Below are 22,046 nucleotides of genomic sequence, written 5' to 3' on the forward strand. Positions count from 1 at the left end.
TGTGTGCGCTTGTGCAGATCTTAAAGGTCTGGAGGCTGTGTGTTGGGTAAAGCGCGCTGATAGGTATGCCGGTGCAGCGTTATTCTGTGCTTTGTGACTAAGAACAAGTGTTTTGAGGGCGATGCGCCATGCAATGGGGAGCCAATGTATGTTGCGTCTGGTGGAAGAGATGTGGGCGCGCCTGGGTATGTTTAGAGCAGCCCTGTTGGCGTTATTCTGGGTTACCAGTAGTTTATCAATGTTTCTTTGGCTCGTTCCGAGGTAAAGGGCGTTGCAGTAGTCCATTTTTGATAAGATGAGGGTTCTGGCGAGAATAAGGCAGTTGTCCGTTGTTAAGAAAGGACGGCAAGCTGTGATCAGTTTACACGTATACGCGGATGCTGAGACTACTGAGTTGGTTTGTCGGTTGAGTGAGAGGGTGGAATCCAGGTAAATACCGAGGGTTTTAGTGACATTAGTAACCTTGATAATGTTGCCATCAATGTTAAAGGCCTCATATTTACTGTCGAGTTTTGCAAGTTTGGGCTGAGAACCTAGGATGAGTAGCTCAGTTTTCTCGTCGTTTAGGCAAAGCCCGTGGTGGGACATCCACGCTTGGATGGCAGTGCAGACTGCATTAAGCGCTTTGGTGTCCGTTACATAATCCCCAGTGATAGGGATGAGTATCTGGGTGTCCGCATAATTTGTGTAGGTGACACCCAGATAGTCAAGAATATCAAAGAGTGGTTTCGTAAATACGTTATAGAGCATGGGTGATGCGCATGAGCCTTGTGGGACTCCACAGGGGACGTGACCTAGGTCAGCGGCGGCGAGTGGGGAGAAGACCCTCATGGACCTGTTTGCAAGGAATGAGCTGATCCATGAGGTGGCTGCATCAGAGAAGTGGGTGGCAATTTTGAGGTGCTGGCAAAGGATTTGGTGATCAACCAAGTCGAAGGCCGCAGAGAGATCCAGTAGGAGTAGGAGCGCTTGTTTACCCTCGTCTTTCATGTCCTCAATTTGGATTTTTAGATCTATCAGAGCTGTCTCAGTGCCGTGTCTCGGGCGGAAGCCCGATTGTCTGAGGCCCAATAGGTTGTTGGTATCGAGGTAATCTTGAATTTGTAGATACGCAGCGCGGTCCAAGTTTTTGAGGAGGTAGGGCACCATGGTGATGGGCCTATAGTTGGAGGGATTGCTAGGGTCTAGGTTAGGTTTTTTGATCAAGGGGATTACCCAAGCATCCTTGAGGTTGTTAGGTACTATGCCAGATTTAAAGGAAGAGTTGATGAAGGAGGTGATGAAAGGGGCAAGGTTGTGCGCTGCTTCCTTTATGATTGGAGCCGGGCAGGCGTCATCTTGGCAATTGGATGGTTTTAACTTCATGACACTCAGCTCATTTTCAGGCTCCCTTCAGCCACCTCTTCTCCTTGTCTCCTCTCCGACTGTCTGGCTGCTATCCAGGAGTGGTGTGCCGCCAAAGATCTCTGCCTTAATGCCAGTAAGACTGAGATTCTCCTCACCGGCACACCCGCTCCCTCCTTTCCTGTCTCTCTCTGCTCGGCCTCTCTTGGCCCTCTTCCTGCTCCCACCTGCGAGGCTAAAAACCTCGGGATCATCTTCGACTCCACACTCTCCTTCTCTCCTCACATCTCTGACATCTCTAAAAATTCACACTACCAGCTGCACCTACTCAGAAGTATGCTTCCTTTCCTCACCTTCACCCAGAAGCTCACTGTCTCCACAGCTCTGGTTCTCTCTAGACTTGACGACTGCAAAAACCTCTTTCTAAATCTGCCTGCCTCTACTCTCCGCCCTCTGCAACTCATCCAGAACAGGACTGCGAGACTTGTCCTTGGCCTCAAGCCCAAGGATCGTATCTCTCCAGGACTGAAATCTCTGCACTGGCTCCCAGTGGCTGCAAGGATTAAGTTCAAAACCCTCTGCATGGTCCACAAGGCCTTCTGGGGCCTGGTGCCTCAATACTTTCAACTCTCTCTTCCTAAATATCTTCCTTCTCGAAGCTCTTGGCTCATCCGCCTTTAACTCCCTCAGGGTCAGTCGCTTCTCCAAGCACCAAGTTGGTGGTAGATCTCTTTCTTCGGCTGGGGCCTCCCTCTAGAACAGCCTCCCTGCCACTCTGAAAATTGAGGAGAACCATCTCCGGTTCCAGAAGCACCTCAAGACCTTCCTCTTTGCTTCTGCTTTCTCTCCTCTCCCCTGTTGAACTCCTGGCTGAAACGGCACTGGTCACCTGGCTACCCTCTGTCCTGAGGCCCAGGTCCCCTCCGCCCCAGTTGCACACCCTCACTGCTCCCTGGCAACCCTCGTACTCTGGGGCTGTTTATGCATCCCTACAGCCCCCTCCTACCAGCACTTGACACATGCTGTCTGCACTTACCCATGCACCTGCCACCAGCGGGCCGCACTTCTTATTTATTGTTTCTCTATATTTACTGTTTATCCTATGTACTGCACTTCCCCTCCCCCTTGCACTTTTCCCCTTTCCCACCTCCCCTGCACTTGCGCGATCTCAATGTCGCCTGGCCTAGTAAGGTCGTTGTCTCAGTCTTCCCTCTGTTCCCCTCCCTTGCCTGGTCGTGCCTTGAAACACTTGTGTATAGTCACGCTATAAATGCCATATCATATTATCATATATCATATCATATGCCATCCATGCTCAGACCTCAAAAGCAACACACCCGGCTCAGCCTGAAACCTTGGTCCCTTTTCTCTGCTCTACTCTGATAACATACACACATACATAAATAAAAAAAGAGCGGAAGGACCTTGATAAGAAAAGGACAAAGTGCACTACATTCACAGAGTGACTACCTTTTTCTTACGCATGGGCAGCACAAGTAAATAAAAATAAAGGTGACACAGATGGCCTCAGAAATCAACAGAGAAAGACAGTAGATTGTATGTGTTTTATTAATGTTTTAAAGAACTGGTTTGAAAAGACGGGGGTGATTGAAAGTAAGGGTGTCCCCCGACTCACTCAACCTCAGTGAACTCTCTCCACCCAAGCGCTGGTGTCCCTATCCCCCTCCGACTTTCCCAGAGGTACTATAAAGCAAGGTAACCTCTACTAGCTAAGTGTTTCTAATCTTGATGGGGAAACCTAAAGGATGTGCCATTTTCTATCTCTCTCTCCCTGGGACTCTAAGGGATACTTCTGGTCTGTTGGTCTGCACAATGTCACTAAGGATTTCTCTTCCAGTCTCTTCCCTTCTCACTTTCTCATTCTCTCAGTCCCTATCCCTTCCTTTATCTCAATTTCCACACTCCTCCATCCATGATCTTCCCTCTCTTCCTGTACATCTTTCCTTCTCTCCCTCCCCCCTCTCCTTGCATCTGCTCCCCTCTTTCTCTTCCATCCTCACTTCCGCCACCCTCACCCTACCAACACCTCTCCTCTCCCTTTCCTCGCTCTCTTATTCTAATGGTACTCTTCTCATCACTCCTTTATCCCTTAAGATCCTCTGTCTACTCCTCCCTCCAGATCTTATGCACTCTCTGTGCCTGTCGCTCCAAACTACTTTCCTCCTTCTCTATGCCCTCCCACCTGCTATTCTTACTACCACCTTTCACTTTCTCACTACACTCCTGCCGCACACCTTGCATCACTTACTGTCACCTTCATAACATCCTAAATCCACCTACACTTATTTCCCTCTGTCTACCTTTCACCTTTCTTTTGCTCACCTTTTACACTGCCCCGTACCACATTACACTCAGCTGGCACCATTCTCTTATGCACAATACCTTACCTGCACTCTCTCAGAACACTGCCACAATCTCCTCTTCACTGTCCGCCCACCGCATAGCCCCCTAGTTCACATGACCTCAGCAACACACCTTTCAGTCTCCTCTGTGATGGCTGGCCGTTATCTCCCTCCCTTGGGCAATCTCTGGCTAAGCTATACCTGGAAGACTTCAAAAAGACTGCTAGCTCCGGACTCTTTTCAGTTTCCATTTGCAGAAGAACAGACGTGTGCTCAGGCTGCTTGTATTCCTTGTGGCTATCTCCCTGTACTGGTGGGTTTTGCTTCCAATTAGTTTTGGGGAGGATTTACGAGCCACTTCTGCTCCCCTGCAGACCCTTCTCACTCTCAATTTTCTGTTGCCCCATCATTTGCCTCTGGTCCATATGAGTTTTGTAGGTTGTGTGTTGATTGATTCATCTGTGTTTGGCAGGACAAATACCAGTCAATTCCATGTCTGTTCTCGATTCCATTCCCCGGGCCTGGGTTTTCTTGATTGCACCATGGTGCATTGTGGGAGTTGCTGTCCTGGAATAGACAGAGTTGGACTCTGAACAGAAAAGAGGCTCACAGACACAGTGGAAGGGACAGTGGTACCAGCAGAAATATCAACGCACCCTCAGGTGGGGGCAGGATCTGGACCTAAACTCCCTCACCCCACCTCTGGGGAAGGATCAGTTCTGGTATATATCCGAACAGATTGCCCATCCCAGTCAGGAGACTTCCCTGTGCGTCCTTACAGGGTCATGAATTTGATCAGTCACAAAGGCAATATCCCAATTCAAATGTGTATTTCAAGATGATCTGGTACTACAATTAATAGAGCAGGAATTAGAAAAGTTCTTTATCTTGACTGCCTTTACCACTATAATATTGCCTGTTTGGGACAATCACTAGAAAACATTTACAAATATATTTTAAAAAATGTGTGAGGTCTGGTGAAGCTAGACGATTGTGGTCAAGCACAGGTTCCCTTGTAGCTCCAGCACTGGCTTGATTTTTGGGTGCCCATCTGGTGGTTATGAGACGATCACACGTACACTTGCAGATTTGTAATTTCAGAGGCGGGGGGTCTCCTTAAATATGTGTCTGTGGAAAACAGTAGAACTTCTCTACTCCAGGCAAATCTTTGGAATTCAACACAGAGGTCTTTTGGGACAATGATAGGAGATATGCCTTTGGATCTCACATGCATACCACCTGGTCACCTGGTTTACGCAAGAGGTTATTGCTGGTGTATTGAGGCTTTTTATCTTTGTGACAGAGAGATTCCATCCATTCCTTGAGTCCAGGAAACCTACCCCCCCCCCCCAACACCAGATACTCAGAGATTCAGGATCACAAGGTCTTTGGCATTCCAGGCTGTGTTCCCAATCTGGATTGGAACCCTTGCCGTGATATAGGTCATCCAATGCACATGAACAAGTTGTTCTCTGCCATAACACCGCAATGATAGCAGCTCAGGGTGTATGGTGTTGCTTGTGCTGCCCAAGTCTAACAGGTTCAGGACTCCCCATGGATCCAAACCGACACCCGTATGGATTCTTCAGGCAGGTCACCTCAGGCATACACATGATGCTAGCAGGAGCATTTGTTGGAAGCCTTTTACTTGCTTTTTCTTTGTGGTGTTCATTTCAAGAAAGATGTATGATGCAATTCCTGCAAAGAGGGCACATATTCTCAATGAGCCCTCTAATCCTACAAACCCGGCACAACGCTCTCTCGGGCCTGCTCTCGCTGCAATATGAGAAGTCAAAGTCTACTTCCTCTCCTTACCATTGTTGTAAGACTACAGCCCTGAGTTGCACTATCTCCTACAGAAAGGGTACTTAGGTTGCCTATTGGAGCTCTTTCCACTGTGGCGAAAGAGGTTTGATCTCCACCTCCAGTTATCCTCTGGAGGAATCGCCCTCATTTGGTAGCAGTACTTTAACCCTTTAACTGCCATGGGTTTCCCCCCTCCCCAGTGCCAAAGTCTTTTTTGGTGATTTCGGTATGTCGCCATTCAGTGCCTTTTTTGCTATGTACTTGTAATATACATGCTATATCTTGGCCGAATTTGGATCCTTTTTTTTTCCCCACATGTAGGCAGTCCTAACGCCACCCAGGAATCCTAGGTTGCTATAGGGGGGTGAGAGAAAATAACCAAAAAAGGTGAAAAGTGTGGGTTTTTAAAAAAAATGCCAATAAAATGATGTACAAAGAAGCCTGTGTTTTTTTTCCTTGTAAGAGCTAGGAACAAATGCTTTGCTGTGCTGAATTCCCAAATTTCCTGGCTTTCATGAACAGGTTGAGTGGAAATGAAAAAAAAATATTTTGATGTGGTTATCAACCGTTTTGTGAGAGGTAGGCGATTTTGTAAATGTTTGCCAATTGGACATGCATGAACGGAATGGAAGAAAAGGGAAGGAAAGCCGAATTGGAGGATAGAAAGGCATACATTTCTGAAAAATAGACAAAATTCCAAGTTTAGGAAGGGGTGATTTGCGTAGGTCAGGCAACAACTAGGTATGGAAAAATTCCATAGTTTTGGGAAAAGGCGGGAAAATTACCGAAAAAAGGTATGTGGTGGACATGGTTGGCCTGGTAAGGCAATGGCTTCTATGAATTTTGAGAAAAACAATGCTCCGCTACATTCCCCCCACTCTTGCACTTAGGAAATCACACATTTTTTGTAGTGTTTCACAAAACAAGCAATACCATAAGCCAGAAACTGAGCCATGGTACACAGGAGTTTTATGCTTACGGCCTGAACAGACATACTTAGCATGTGTAAATCAGGAAAACCAATGTGGTGAGGAAGGGCAAGCATACATTTTTTGAAAGAGAACATGCAGAGCTTTTCAAGGGTAGGTGACTTGTGCAGGTTACAAAAGTGTATGGTGCCTAAAGCAGTGACTAAATGTAGGGCACATTTGGGAAATTAAAGGGTTGTGTGACAAAGGGCACCAGCAAATGGGTCAAAACGTTATGAAAACCATGTAAACAAAACAAAATGTCATACCTTACCATGTTTCCACAGGTGTCCCAACGAAAACGGTCTATCACGTGTGGGTGCAGCTACCTGGGCGCCAAGGGGAAAGCCGAAAACGCGGCTAACCCCAAGTCTTTTCGGACAGCAGAATTTGTGGAATTCTGCTGAAGGGCACACCATACAGATATGGGCCTAGGGTGTCCAAGCCACCAAGGAAAACAGGGAACCCCATGCATTCCTGAAAAGAGGACACCCGTGGGAATCCGCAGATGCCTGACTTGCGCAAATCAGCCCAGAATTTATTACCGAGATCCCCGGTAAAGTCCGAAATGTGGCAAAACCCCCACAAATTCCACACATTTCACTCGGCTCACCCACCGAAACGCGCCGCCAACAAAACATGGCCTGCCTTCCTACGCTCCCAGAGGTATCCCGCTGAAAACTGTACCTCACATGTGTGGGTGCAGCTACCTGGGCGCCAAGGTGAAAGCCGAAAACGCAGCTAACACCAAGTCTTTTCGGACAGCAGAATTTGTGGAATTCTATTCAAGCGCACACCATACAGATATGGGCGTAGGGTGTCCAAGCCACCAAAGAAAGCAGGGAACCCCATGCATTTTCGAAAAGAGGACACACGTGGGAATCCGCTGAGGTCCGACTTGTGCAAATTGGCCCAGAATTTATTACCGAGATCCCCGGTAAAGTCCGAAATGTGGATAAAACCCTCACAATTTCCACACATTTCACTCGGCTCACCCACCGAAACACGCCGCCAACAACACATGGCCTACCTTCCCGCGTTCGCACAGGTGTCCCGACAAAAAACGGTACCTCACATGTGTGGGTGCAGCTACCTGGGTACAAGAGAAAAGCCGAAAACGCGGCTAACACCAAGTCTTTTTAGACAGCAGAAGGGGGGTAACCTACAGATTTGGGCCTAGGGCAGTGGTCTTCAAACCTTTTTGGCCTGGGCCCCCCCTGAGCAAAGTTTGGGCAGGCCGGGCCCCCCAAAAGTGCCAGATGGACAGTATGGTGTCAAAGCCAGCAAGGAAAACAGGGAACCCCATGCATTTCCCATTTGGGGTGGGGTGGGGTCCAGTGGGTGGGGCAGTACGGTTTTCGGCACCCTGGGAGCAGAATGGCATACTATTGTGCCCATCTGCGCCAAGGCAAGTTTGGTAAACAAAGAAAAACATTGAAAATGGCAGGCTGAAATTTTGTAATGTAAACGGGGGTCCATCTCTCCACCCCTCCCAAATGGAAGGGTGGGACATCTCATGTAGCCCTCCTGGGGGCAGATATGGGCGGGGGCTGTCATGCACTCCTCCCTGGGGTCAGGTGTCCCTTCCTAGGATGTCAGGATTCCGTCCCAGAGGTCCCACCATGGCTTCAAATCTTTTCTCCCAGGTGTTGGACATTCAGCATATGGAGGTAGACAGCCCCATGCCTCCAGTAACTCTGCTATCTTGTCCCGATCTTTGGTAGTTAAACAGCGCTTACCAAAGCCTCAGGTTAAGGCTTCGTCCACACGCGCTCGTTCTTTCAGAGAACGCTATGGGTTGTCATGGAAACGCTGGTTACCAATGCACAGGACGTACATCTCCTGGATTACGGCGACGCGTCGTGCAAGCTATCAGCTGTTTGTGATATAAGCTGCGCCCATCCTGCACGGCGCTGCTTCTGAATTTGTTTTCTGTAAGCTGCGATACGTTTTGAACTCTCGTTTCATGGTTCCTTGACTATTTGGCTTGTATATCGGATTTCCTGTCCTGTTTGCTGATTTGGCTCCACGTTTGTTTATGGTAGTGACTCGGAATGTTTACTGGACTGCTACGGTTCTCCTTGGTACTTCTGCTCTCGTCTGCCGCTGAATACTGAATATTTACTGGACTGCATGGGAATCACCTTTCGGGTACCCCTTTCATACTCACCCGCCTCTTCACTTCCCTGGTGCTTGGGATTCTACACATCGGCATTGGGATTTTACGGACACTGTGGGACATGGGCGCATTGGCGCAAGGATTAAGTACTTTTTTCAGGCGTCCTCGTTGCTGGCGGGAATAGGGTGCTACTATTATCCTGGAACTTTCTTCTGCTTCTACTGTTTCTACGTGGGACACTTCTTCTTCTGCTATTTCTACGTGGGACACTTCTCAATTCCTGACAACTTTACTATCGGTAAGCAGAGTGCACGTAGACCTTTATCTTCGTGTAATTAGACCTATTGTCTATGTAATAGTCTGTTCTGTTTCCCAGGGATACCCATCACATCCGTGCTGGAAACAGACAAAGCAACAACCTTATAGTGAGTACTGTGCCATATTCCTGTTTTAGTCCTTGATTCTATCTACTGACATTATACTTATCCCTTGCTTTCTTTTGCAGCCAGCTGTTTACCATGGTGCAACTCATTTTCGGGCAATACTCACCTCAATCTGTCCTTTTGTACTCTTGAGGGGTATATTGTCAGAAAGACTATATTGATTCACGACGTGTCACGCCACCACTTCTGATTTAGCCCTTGGGTCTAACATAGGAGCTGGTACATGCCCCCAGCGAGTGCCGCATGACATGGCCCTCACTCCATTGTGGGTGGGGGAGAGGGCCGCCACCCCTTCCCATTAGAAAATTCTGCAGCGGTTTGGGGTGCCCCACAGCCCCCCTAAAATGCTGTCTACCATTTTCACTTTTTTCCTTTGTTTACTCAACTCCCCTTGGCGCAGTTGGGCACAATAGTGTATCATTCTGTCCCCAGGGTGCCCAAAACCTACTGTCCCACCCATTGGGGGGGTTGTCCGACATTTTGTGTTGTCCCTCACCCCCCACCTCAACTGGCTGGGGGGGCACCTCATGCAAGCCTCCCTAGGGCTCCTACAAACAGCTGCGTGAGGTACACCCCCCTCCATTTGGGGTGGGAGGGAGAGGGCCACCAAAAAATGTGGGACAGGCCCCCCCCAGTGGGTGGGGCAGTAAGGTTTGGGCACACTGGGGGCAGATTGGCTCACCAGTGTGCCCATCTGCGCCAAGGTAAGTTTGGTAAACAAAGACAAAAATTCAAAATGGCAGGCTGCACTTTATGGGGGCTGAGGGGCACCCTAAACTGCCGGGGAATTTTGTAATGTAAAGGGGGGTGCACCTCTCCATCCCCCCCCAATGGAGGGGCGGTGCATCTCATGTAGCCCTCCCTGGGGGCAGATAAGGGAGGGGGCTGTCATGCACTCCTCCCTGGGGTCAGGTGTCCCTTCCGAAGAGCAGATATCTGCCCCCAGGGAGGGCCGCATGACATGGCCCCCACTCCATTGTGGGTGAGGGGAGGGGGGCCACCACCCCTTCCCATTAGAAAATTCCCCGGCAGTTTGGGTTGCCCCACAGCCCCCCCTAAAATGCTGTCTACCATTTTCACTTTTTTCCTTTGTTTACCCAACTCCCTTTGGTGCAGATGGGCACAATAGTTTGCCATTCTGCCCCCAAGGTGCCCAAAACCCACTGCTTGAAATACAGCCGGAGATCGAGGCAGAGCAAGGTGGACACTCGCCTTGTGTTTTCACTGCAGCAGCCGAAAATGGCTGCTGCAGTGAAAATACTTTCAGTTTCATGTCTGCGTGCATTACGCATGCTGACGTGAAACTGAAGGTAATCCAGCCCCCAGCAGTAAGGATGGACCGCCCCCTCACATAACCCGGGGGTTGGATTACAGTTTGTTTTGTGCGATCCCTGCTTTGCAGGGATCGCACAAAACAGAGTGCATAAAAGAACAAGGTATCTCGTCCTTGGCAACAGGGAGGTAATCCCAAGGACGAGATACTTCGCCCTTGGCACATAAGGGGTTAATAGTGTAATGTGTGTTTTCTGGCTGCAGACTCTCTGCACCCTCTTTTGTCTTTCCCTTTGGTTCTCCTTGATATTGGCCCTCCCACCTTATCTCTGACCCTTTGAGGTTAACTATCACTGCATTTTCCCCAAGGTTTGGAGGGTGCCGCCCTGATCTCCAATCTTGAACCTGGTCTGGGTTAACGACTTCTGGGTTGAAGCAACTTAGCTGTTCCAGACCAGGCTCTACCAATGGACCGGATGGGGCTTGGTGGGGACCCTTCTTTCCTCCACTCTCTAGTTCCTTTTCGAGGTCTCTCTGTGGAGGATTTGCTGGGCTTGATCTTCAAGCTCCTCTGAGCTAATGCAGCACCCGCCAGTCACTGCTGCGCCCCATCATCACATCTGAAAGACTTCTATGGAGCCATTCAGGTCATCTTGAGGAGGTTCCCCTTGCCAAGAAGATGTTGCATCTTAATTAGCCAGACTGGATCCCAAAGGTGAGTACCAACTGTCTTCGTAGACACTTCCACTCTCTGTCTCACTTGGTGGTCCAACTGGTATCCCACCAAAACTGGCCGACTATCCTACACCTGCAGGTAGGGAAGAGGTTAACCACTAGGGATCGCTCATTGCTGCAGAGCTCTGCTTGGTTAACCACTGTAACCAGCTGGTAAGATAGTACCCTCAGGTTGCTCTGGGTTAGGGTGAAATACCTGAAACTGTTCGCCGCTGGGTACACCTTAGGTCAGTCTTGACCATGATTCTCTACTTCACGGGGACTCAGTAGTTGAAGTGAATTGTTCCACTGGGATGTTCGGATTGGTGGGAATGTGTGATCGTTCAGGGCATGGATGGTCGAACCCTGGACTCTGCACTTCTCTGATAATGCTCTGCTGGAGTTAATATCTAGGAATGGCTCCTGCTCTTACGTTCTCATCTAAAGCTGTTCTTTCTCTAACTGGGTGATCTCTTTATCGAGTCCTAAATTATCCCACAGTGACAGCACTTATGACTAGTCTCTAAATAAAACCTTCAACAACAAATTACCATTTCCAGCTTTAAATTTGAAAAATATTTATATGTGAGGCAATTGGGGTTCCCAGAATAGGGATGGCCCTGAACCTTTCCTTAACTTTGCAGTGGGAACCTACCTCCCTATCCCAGTAACCCTATCCTACCCCAATTCTCCCTGCAACTAGTTGACACTGCCAGCCCCAACTTTTTGATCATACCCCTCAGTCTAGAGGTAGAATCAAATAGTTGGGGTACCCTGGATGGTGTAATTATGGTCCATATAAGGCTGAGTGGAATTGTGTTTAGGAGCGCTGATGGCGTTCCAGTGTGCAGTTGGTAGAAAAGCCCCAGTCCAGTGATTACAAGTTACTTTCCTGAGCTCTCGTGTACAGAAATCAGACAAAACACAGCATTACCTGAGTAGCAGAAATACATTGTACAGCATCACAAGCAATTACATTGTGTCACACTTCATTATATTGCATTACACAACTGTACCACACTGTCATATTTGGCATAACAGATCACCACACTTCGTTAAAGTGAGTCATATTGCATTTCATTGCAGAACAGAATCAATGCAATATAGGGTGTTGAGCCATGGAGAAGGATGCATGTCCATGGTAGTATGAAGGAAGGGGTGAAAGAGTAAGAGTAGTCGGGTTCCACAGTGAGTAACTTGTACTACCTGTACTTGCCAATTCCAGTTATTACAGAACAAGCAAATATAAAGGCCCATTTATCAAAAGCTCAATTTAAATGTTCACTTCAGATCAGGAACTACCATAAATGCACAGTCCACAAATGAGAGAAATGTATTTATCATGGATGTTTTTACCCTTTATAACATTGTCTGTGTGGGGGAATAACTAAAAACCTTTCAAAAAATATATTGAAAAGCAAAATGATGTGAGGTGGAGCCAGATGATCCTGGGGAAGAGTTTTCGGCGGCCCATCTGTTGGTATCAAATCAGAGGGGCTTCTTAAATGAGTGCCTATGGACAACAAGCAGTCTCGGGGAGCTCCCATAAAGTGATATTCCGCTACCCACTAGGTTACAAGATAAAAATTTCAAGATGGTGGCTGTGATTGTTCGCCAGAGGGAAACAGAATGCATGCACAGCAGCAGGGAAAGGGACAATCCTGCATCTTAAGATGTGATAAAGTCCCCTGCCTTGGTCTGTGGACCACTTCGAGAGTGGTTTATGGGATCGAGTGCCACCCGAGTCAGAGAATTATGGATGCGGGGCAGAATGGGGAGGATCCCTGAGCCACTCTCCCATAATCTCCATTACTTTGCAGGCACCAGTTACACTAACTCAGCCCAGTCCAGTACTGGGAATCTGAACCCTCTTCAAAACAACAGTCCTCTAGGGCAATTTAATACTAAAAACAGTACCCCCACCCTAACCCTGGGGAAACCCTGCAGGTTAATAATAAAGCTCCCTTCCCCATTGAGAGAGCCTGATGCCCTTTCAGAGACGGCGATTCACCAAAATGCCAGGATTAAAGAGGAAGTGATGGCATCCAGGCATACCCTAGAGTTGAGTCAAAACTGTGATCAGAAGGCCTTGTAATGCCGGCATGGCGCACACCTCAGAATTAAGATGCATAAAAGTTAAATACATAAGATACATCCATACATGGGTTATAAGTATATGGCGGCGAAGCATGTATTAGGGCACTGCGGGTCATATACTAGTAGAAATAAGATCAGACAGTCGTTGACCGACAAAGTGGTTTTAACTAAAACCAGTGCAGCATGCATAATCTGGGGATGGGAGTGGCGAGGGAGTGGGTATTGGACATGGGTGAGTGAGGATGGGTGTCGAGGAGGAGGTGAGAAGTTAGGCAGTGGGTGAGGGTACGAGGGGGAGTTAATAGGGTGTGAAACACGCGTGGTAAAGGGAGAGGGTTGTGTGAAGGATAAGGAATCAGGTTGAGAAGGGATGGATAGGGAGGCGATAGGTGGGAAGATATTTGGGGAGTAATGGGAGGAAGGAGAAGGTTAAATACTGTTATGACAGGCTGTGCTGGAGGAAAAGGGTTGGGTGGTGAATGGAAAGGTTGTACTGTGGAAGCGGAGGAGTGCGTGTTCCCGATGGTGGCTGGGGTGAGGGAAGAGGTGGAGTTGGTCTTGGGTTATTGGAAGTAGGGTCTGTAGGAGGAGGTGGGTGGTTATGTTAATGTTAATGTCTAAGGTATTTGTACCGCGCACCGTCACCAACGGAATTGGTCCCCAGGCACTCAGGCCAATCTGCAAACAAGAAGGCGGGGTGGGTTAGTCGGGTGAAGAGGGAGTAGGAAAGTGAGAGAAGTGGCTGTTGGCAGCTTCAGTGAGGTTTTCACTGTGCGTTGAGCTTTGGTGTTAAAATCGGACCGATGCGAAACCTCATCTGCTGTTGGTTTGGTTTATGTGTTTGATTTTCGTGTGGGTTAGGTATGCAGAGATTTGAACATAGGGTTAGTGGGTTATATACATTAGTCCTTATAGATCTTGTTCTATGTGTCCTATAGGTAGGCATATTTTCCACTTTTCTTTCCTGTCCGTCTAATTGTTAAGAGTGATGGCGTGGCATGTTCCCAGCTGTGTTGTTGTTGAGCTTAGCGTAACAGGAAGGGGCGTGTCTTGTCCATCACTCTGGTATTGGTACGGTAAATTAGCAGTCACCCACTCCCTTGCTATATATTTTCAGTCGGTGGTCCACTGTGCATGTGTGTAGTTTGTAGGGCAAGGTGATATTGATATATCGTCCTTGCCCTTCAATCTCGATCTATCTGTGTTCTTTCAATGGTATCATCCTATCATATCTATCTTTCAGTTGGTAAATTGATATGCCGTAGATTATTCTTCCTTAACTTCTGTTTATGGGTGATAGCTTAGGGGGATCGGGAGGATCGGTTTCTTCACTCAGCATTGTTTCAGCTGTGTATATGCCCGGTAGGCGTTCTTCTAGTTATGGGGCGAAGAGCCAGGATTTGAGGAGTTTTCTAAATAGTAGGTGATTTCTTGTGTTACGCATATTCTTTGATAGCTCGTTCCATGTTTTTGGGGTGAGGGGAGAGTGGTGAAGATCCTCAGAATTTTCTTTTATTGTAGGGTTCCGGTTCCAGACAGATGTCGCTGCTCGATCTGAGCCTCCTTGTTGGGCAATGTAGGCTTAATTTGTCTGTTAGAAACTCTGCGCCTTGGTTGTGGATTGCTCTGTGCGTAATGCACATGGATTTGAACATAATTCGCTGTTTTATTGGTAGGTTTTGTGGTGGGGCTCGGTGGGGAGATGGAGGTTGGTCAGTGGGCTGGAAAAGTTAGGGGTGGATGGGATGATGTGGCTAAGGGTCCTGTGGGAAGATGGAGGGAGTGCGTGTATGGGGATAGGCAAAATTATATTGAAAAGGTGTCTTGGAACAGGGTGTCATTAATGGGAATGTGTCTTGCAGGTTGTTACTTATTGGAGCTGAATTTTAGATGGTAACATTATGGGTGACTGCTGATGGAATAGCTGATAAGGCAGCCTGTGATATTATGTTTATTTATCTTTGAGACCTTATTCATCCTGCAGGGTATATTACTGGCACCTGTGCCTACAGGGAGCCTTGAGCCAGGAACTGTCTTAGAAACTCCTGCTCCTTTTCCAGGATGTATCTGTAATCCCTATTAAATCATACAACAGGTTATTAATAAGTTAATAAATGAAATAACCAGTATTTAAATCTCTCTCCATTCCTAACATTATTTTCTAATCCCACTGGTAGGTGGTTTGAAGCGCATGCAAGAGAACTAACAGAAGACGTCCAAATGTATGAAACCCTTGCAGAGACCCCACAACCAGCGCACCCTACTCAGTCTCCCAGGCTCAGTTCCTTTTCCCAGTTCTACATTAATGATGTATGTGCACAGAAATACAAGGGAGTGGATGTTGGTTGGTAGTATTAAGGAAATGGTGTCAAGGGCTACGAGTGCACAGTTGTCACAGTGAGTAACATGTTCTTATCTTTAAATCCCAGTTCTATGTATTTCCTATGCAAGGTAAGAACACGCAAAAATAGATAAAGGGCAATTCATTCATCTCTCAAATTAAATATGTGCTTCAGTAGTAGCCGCTACAATAAAACACAAAGGGCAGGAAGAGAGAGGGTTCTTTATCAAGATTGTCTTTAACTTTATAGCAATGGAATAATCACTGGAAAACATTTAAAAAATATGTAAAAAACGAAAATATAGTGGGATTTATCCAGCCAAGCTCGTGGGACAACTGGTTCCTTTGAAGCTCCGGCATTGGCTTGATTTTCTGGGGTCCATCCTGTGCTAACGGACAGGGGACCCCATGCACTTGAGGATCTGTATTTTCAGAAGCAGAGGGGCTCCTTAAATGACTACCTCTGGACAACATAAGGCCTCTGGGAGCGCATCATTCATAGAAACTCTCCTCACTGGCTGCAGCACAAAAAGATTTCGAGATGCTGCTAACTGTGTTATGCTACTGAGTCAGAGGGTGAGGTCGAATGCATATGCAGCAGCAGGCTTTGGCGTCTGCATAAGTGGTGTGTGTGGGACAATTCCGCATTGCAAGACCAGAGTTTAACTGTGGCTGTGGGCTGAAGTGTGCCGGAGTCAGGTACGGAGGGGCGCTTTGGCGCTTCACGTGGAGGTCTCGTTTCCCTGGAGGCCGGGGGTGGCCATGGACTGAGATGCTCCTTGTAAGGCCCCATATGAGCAGTGACTCAAGCATGCTGTGTGCTCACATAACTGAGGCTTGAATTTCAAAGAAGTTGTCTGGCCACATAAGAAACTGTGTGCCCAGTGAAAGGGAGGCAATTGAGAAGATTAGAGCACCACAGACGGAGTAATCTGATTTAGACCTAGCTAGAGTGACCCTATGGATAGTGCTCCAACCTTCGAGCGCAGCAGGACTGCATTAGACCCCAACAAAGGGGAACACGCTGGTGATATACTTATAGAATTATTTAAATAGGAAATCTGTTATTAGAGTGGCGATAGTAACTTTGCTTGTGCTCAAGATTAAATCTTTGTTGGGCACAGTGAATGGGGCATAGAGTGAGTTAAAGCAGGAGATACAGATGCTGGCAAAAGCTGCATGCTCATTCCAAGCCATGGCTGAAATGCAAGAGGAGTTCTCCTTATTCCTGAGATGTGCTTTCTCGACTGTGTGCCATCCCAAGTAAAAGGTGGATGTGCAGGAACATAAGGTATTCACTACAAGTGTGCCCAGCTTGGTGGGTTAAGAGTGAGATCAACACCTCCAAGCCACAGTTGGCTAAATGCTGCAAGGTTTTCTGGATAGCATTGTTCTCATTGCCTTGGGATGTTCTTCATCCAAAAATGCAAACTTTGGTCTCCCTTAAGAATTCTCTAGTCACCTGGAGTTGCTGTGGTGAAGCAGCCAAGGCACTATGTGAACCGATTCCCTGAGGTGGTAGATAGGTGAATGTGACTTACAATGTCTATCTCCAGCTTCTCAAATGCACCTCTAGCATGGGGAGTGCCACTAATGGTCCTTTTATCTGCCTACCAGACTTGCCAGACAACTAACAAGCCGGAAACAGCTTGTTGTGGCTCTGGACCTGGTCTCCCCATTCAAAGTCACTAGAAGTGAGTAAGTACCCTTTCCACAGTTTTCATCAATTCGCGGTTCCATAACAATCTAACTTCAACAGGCAGGGTATTTGGCTCAGAAGCACCCAGAGCCCGAGGTCTGAGGTAAACACATGGACCAGTAAGTGCAGGCTGTAACCCGTCATTCCTTGTAGATTCTTTTTTCCCCAGGGGTGTCCTCCTTAGGTTAATAAAGAGAGTTGGACACCCTCTCTGTGGCTGACACATTCCACTTGATCCAGGCTCCCTGCTCGGAAAAATTCTTCCAGTTTATGTAGGTTGCTGAGGTCAGACAGCCAAGGTCCTCAGGGCTTTCACATGCCTTGCTTGCAACAGTTGTTGTCTACATGATTTCTTTGGTGGGCTGCTGAGTTGCAGGAGCAACTTACTTTTGGATGGCTTTTTGGCTGCAGGAGCTGACTGCAAATGCAGGCTGTCCCTTTTTGGCTTTTGAACAGATACCCACAGCCTTGCCAAATATGGATCTGTAGACGCAATGCCTATAGTATAGTTAAATCAAGCTAGGGTGTCTCCACTGTTTGCGCTCCCAACTTATATCAGGAAGTTACTCAGAGAAACAGGGATGGTTGAGAGATAAATGTAAAAAGGAACTGTAACATAGCCACTATTTACCAAAAATTATTATTAGACAGCATGTATCATAGGTTGTAAGCGTAGAAAAACAAACAGTAATATTGACAACAGATTGATAACATAGAATCCACATATAGGTTTTTTTCCAAATCCTTTGGATATACAGAGTTCCAACAGAAAAAAACGCCTATGCTTTAACAAATCCTTTGGATAGGCAAGGTTCAAACAGAAAAACTGCCGGGTAGGCAAAGTTCCAACAGAAAAAACATCAAAAACGACATCACATGTTTCAACCCTAACCAGGTTGTCCTCAGGGCGTGTAAGTCTATAACTGACTTAATAGATTCAAATGGTACATAACAAGTGTCCAAAATTAGCATTGATAAGTTAAATCAAACTACATACAATATTGGTTTACCTATGTTAAACAGTTGTACAGTTCCAGGTGGAGTCACAAAAGAAAAAACATGTAGAGGGTGGGGGTGGGGGGGCGAGGGGAGGGAGGAGAAGCCAAAAGACTTATTATTATAATTGGTAAATCAAATGAGCTGCGTATCATTAATGTATCAAATATATAGTTTGGTGATACTAAGGATGACACTTGGTGAGCAAAAATACATCCTAATTATAAAAATATAATTACTGGATGGTACCTGATAAGTTGTAGACAGGGTACTAGTTGTGCGTGGAATCTCGCATAGTCTTTAAGTGCATTCTCCTGGTCTAACAGCGTCCATTGAATTGTTGAATCTATAAGCAGACAAACCGCTTTAGTAATATATGCTAGTGCAAATCATATTGGAAAAAATGTCCAACAAAGCTGCTCCATTGCTTATCTACCAATTCACATTTAGGTAGTTAGACGAATAAGACTGTAGTGATAGGTTCCACAGTTTTAGTTGCCGAATGACTAAGTTGTTGTGGAATTTTCAAAGGTGAACTAAAATGGAAAATATATAATGTTTGACCGAACAGTCGAACTTCTTTTTAATAGTTAGGGCTAATGCAAATAAGTAAGAGTTTAACCGTGTAGATCAGAAATCTAAGTATTTGGTTCATAGTTATAAATTGCTGTAGTGAGACAATCTAGCTAGCGCACCTCAAACGGAGTAAAGTCTCACGCGGCGTTCTAAAGGAAGGAAACTTACCATATTACCACTTTAATGTGCGTGCGAAAGAGAGAAGTGCAAGTTTGCCGATCCAGTAGTCAAAGAATGAGGGCGTTGTCCAAGGCAGCCTATAACAGTCCTGGGATGCAATATAGTCACTGATCACGTGGTTAGTCACGTGATCAAGTGTTGCCTAGCAACATTGTGAGGCTCTACTGCAACGTGCCCATTAATTCTGAATAGAACGCTTGTGTGCTGTGTTATATCCTGCGCCAGGAGAAAACGACTATGTTAGTTTAAGTGTAAAGTCACTTGAATAAAGATTGTAGTTAGAAAAGGGAAAAGCGCAATGTGGTGATAGCGCCAATATGAACGTATTTCAGCATGACATGATTCATGATTGACTTGGAAAATACATGGTGGTCGATAATATTTGGCAGGTCGATTAGTACATGTTTTATGATGCAAAATTCATATATATGAGTATGCCTATGAAAGAGACTCCTGTCATATCGTCAATATTTAATAAATAGCATGGTTTCCTAAGATATTATTACAAATTGTCAAAGAGAGTATAAATGAGCTTAATGCGTAGGGCAAGTCAAGCTTGAGTTGCATATATCTAACTAAGATATAGTGGTCAGACGTCAGTTTCTTACGGTTACTGCAGGTAACATTAGCTACAATGGAGTGTGTGAATGTTAAGGTAATTCAATTTGGGTTCATATATGTGAAAGCATTGGGCATGTTGTGTAGAGGGTACACAGTGTCAAAACAAAAGAGGTGATGGCTGGAAGGTTTAGAATGAATCATAACCTCTGGCATCGCTCTGGGCAACCCTCTGGACCACGTTCTTTGCCTGCCAAGCCGTTACAAAAGGGGAATGACCATATGCAAATCAGGCTTGGTCCCACCCCCAATGGGGTAGTCCAGCCCGAACTGCTAGGTCACATCACTTCTGCACGAGACCACAAGCGTCCCCAAGTGGGACAGGTATGCCCAGACGTGGGTCCCGTGCCTGCTGGGCCTAGAGACCAAAGCTACTCCTCACTGATGAGCCCCAACAAGGGCGAAACATGTTTGGGGATGCTTGCGGTCTCGTGCAGAAGGGATGTGACTTAGCAGTTCAGGCTGGACTGCCCCTTTTGGGGTGGGGCCAGGCCTGATTTGCATATGGTCTTCCCCTTCTGTAATGGCTTGGCAGGCGAAGAACAGTGGTCTGGAGGGTTGCCCAGAGCAATGCCAGTGGTTAAGATTCATTCTAAACCTTCCAGTCATCACCTCTTTGTTTTTGCTTTGTCACCCCGAGTGGAACGGGTATGCCCAGATGTGGGTCCTGTGCCTGCTGGGCCTAGAGACCCAAGCTACTCCTCACTGATGAGCCCCAACAAGGGAGAAACATGTTTGGGGATGCTTGTGGTCTCGTGCAGAAGGGATTTGACCTAGAAGTTCGGTTTGACTGCCCCTTTTGGGGTGGGGCCAGGCCTGATTTGCATATGGTCTTCCCCTTCTGTAGTGGCTTGGCAGGCGAAGAACGGTGGTCTGGAGGGTTGCCCAGAGCAATGCCAGTGGTTAAGATTCATTCTAAACCTTCCAGCCATCACCTCTTTGTTTTTGCTTTGTCACGCGAGTGGGACGGGTATGCCCATACGTGGGTCCCGTGCCTGCTGGGCCTAGAGACCCAAGCTACTCCTCACTGATGAGCCCCAACAAGGGTGAAACATGTTTGGGGATGCTTGTGGTCTCGTGCAGAAGGGATGTGACCTAACAGTTCCGGTTGGACTGCCCCTTTTGGGGTGGGGCCAGGCCTGATTTGCATATGGTCTTCCCCTTCTGTAATAGCTTGGCAGGAAAAGATCGGTGGTCTGGAGGGTTGCCCAGAGCAATGCCAGTGGTTAAGATTCATTCTAAACCTTCCAGCCATCACCTCTTTGTTTTTGCTTTGTCACCCCAAGTGGGACGGGTATGCCCAGACGTGGGACCCATTCCTGCTGGGCCTAGAGACCCAAGCTACTCCTCACTGATGAGCCCTAACAAGGGCGAAACATGTTTGGGGATGCTTGTGGTCTCGTGCAGAAGGGATGTGACCTAGCAGTTCGTGCTGGACTTCTCCTTTTAGGGTGGGGCGAGGCCTGATTTGCATATGGTCTTCCCCTTCTGTAATGACTTGGCAGGCGAAGAACGGTGGTCTGGAGGGTTGCCCAGAGCAATGCCAGTGGTTAAGATTAATTCTAAACCTTCCAGCCACCACCTCTTTGTTTTTGAGGGTACACAGTGTTGCTTGGTAAATAAGTTGCAGATAAGTAGGTTTTAAGGTGACCAAGGTTACAAAAATTAATATTTTCACCTCTGTGGATGTGTAGTTGTCACCAAACATCATAAACCTACCATATACAAAGCAAATAATTAATGTATACGTATCTTATGTCTTTAAATCAAGTATTTTGCCAGTCTCTCATAGGGAGCTTTATAGAAACACATTGAGTTCATGTTCTTGGTTAAAACCCAACTATAAACAGTGTAGTTTGCAGATCATTCGTGCTTCTTCTTGACGCAGTTTGAGTTGTCTGTAACCTCCTCTGATATAGGGTTTGATCTTTTTCAGTCCCACAAATTTAATATCCTGACGATGTGCCATTTGGTGTTCGGATTGCAAATGTGATGCAAAAGGTAGTCTGACATCTTGGCTGTTAAGGTTGGCAAGATGTTCTCTAATCCTGATTCTCAATTCTCGGATGGTACTGCCAACATACACTTTCTTGCATACACAGATGTTCCCATAGATGATATATTTTGATCGACAGTTAATAAAATCTGTAATGTTAACCTGTAGATTGCCATGACAGGTGAAAACATTTGTCGGTGAGAGGGCAAACTGACAAAAATTACATGTGCCAAATTTATAGAAGCCCATTGGCTTTGTATTTTACTGTCTCATGGACCCAGATTTCAAGGAAGAAGGGCTAAGTAGGTTTCTGAGAGTTGGGGCTTTTGTAAAGATAATATTGGGTTTCTCCAAGATGTAAGGTTCCAAGTCTGGGTCTAATAAAAGAAGATCCCAGTGTTTGTTCAGCATATGGTATATCAATTTTGAATCACTAGAAAATTTGGTGGTAAAATTAACATGACTTGAAAAAGATTTGGTAATTTTGGTTCTTTGATCCTGGGTCTGAGAAAGG

General features: G+C 46.7%; 1 long non-coding RNA gene across 2 annotated transcripts in view; it reads right to left on the reverse strand.

The window, feature by feature from the left end:
• The window catches only part of LOC138580916 (uncharacterized), a 124,068-nt gene extending 105,080 nt beyond the window's left edge, over nt 1–18,988 (reverse strand). For both annotated transcript variants that reach the window (XR_011304374.1, XR_011304375.1), the window contains exons 1-2: nt 18,907–18,988; nt 18,412–18,508 (exon numbers count right to left, since the gene is read on the reverse strand). This is a non-coding gene — a long non-coding RNA (uncharacterized lncRNA). The remainder of the gene's footprint in view (nt 1–18,411; nt 18,509–18,906) is intronic.
• Nucleotides 18,989–22,046: the final 3,058 nt, after the last annotated feature.

The sequence above is a fragment of the Ambystoma mexicanum genome, chromosome 3p, assembly GCF_040938575.1.
Source record: "Ambystoma mexicanum isolate Mex_15411 chromosome 3p, UKY_AmexF1_1, whole genome shotgun sequence".
Lineage (NCBI taxonomy): Eukaryota > Metazoa > Chordata > Amphibia > Caudata > Ambystomatidae > Ambystoma > Ambystoma mexicanum.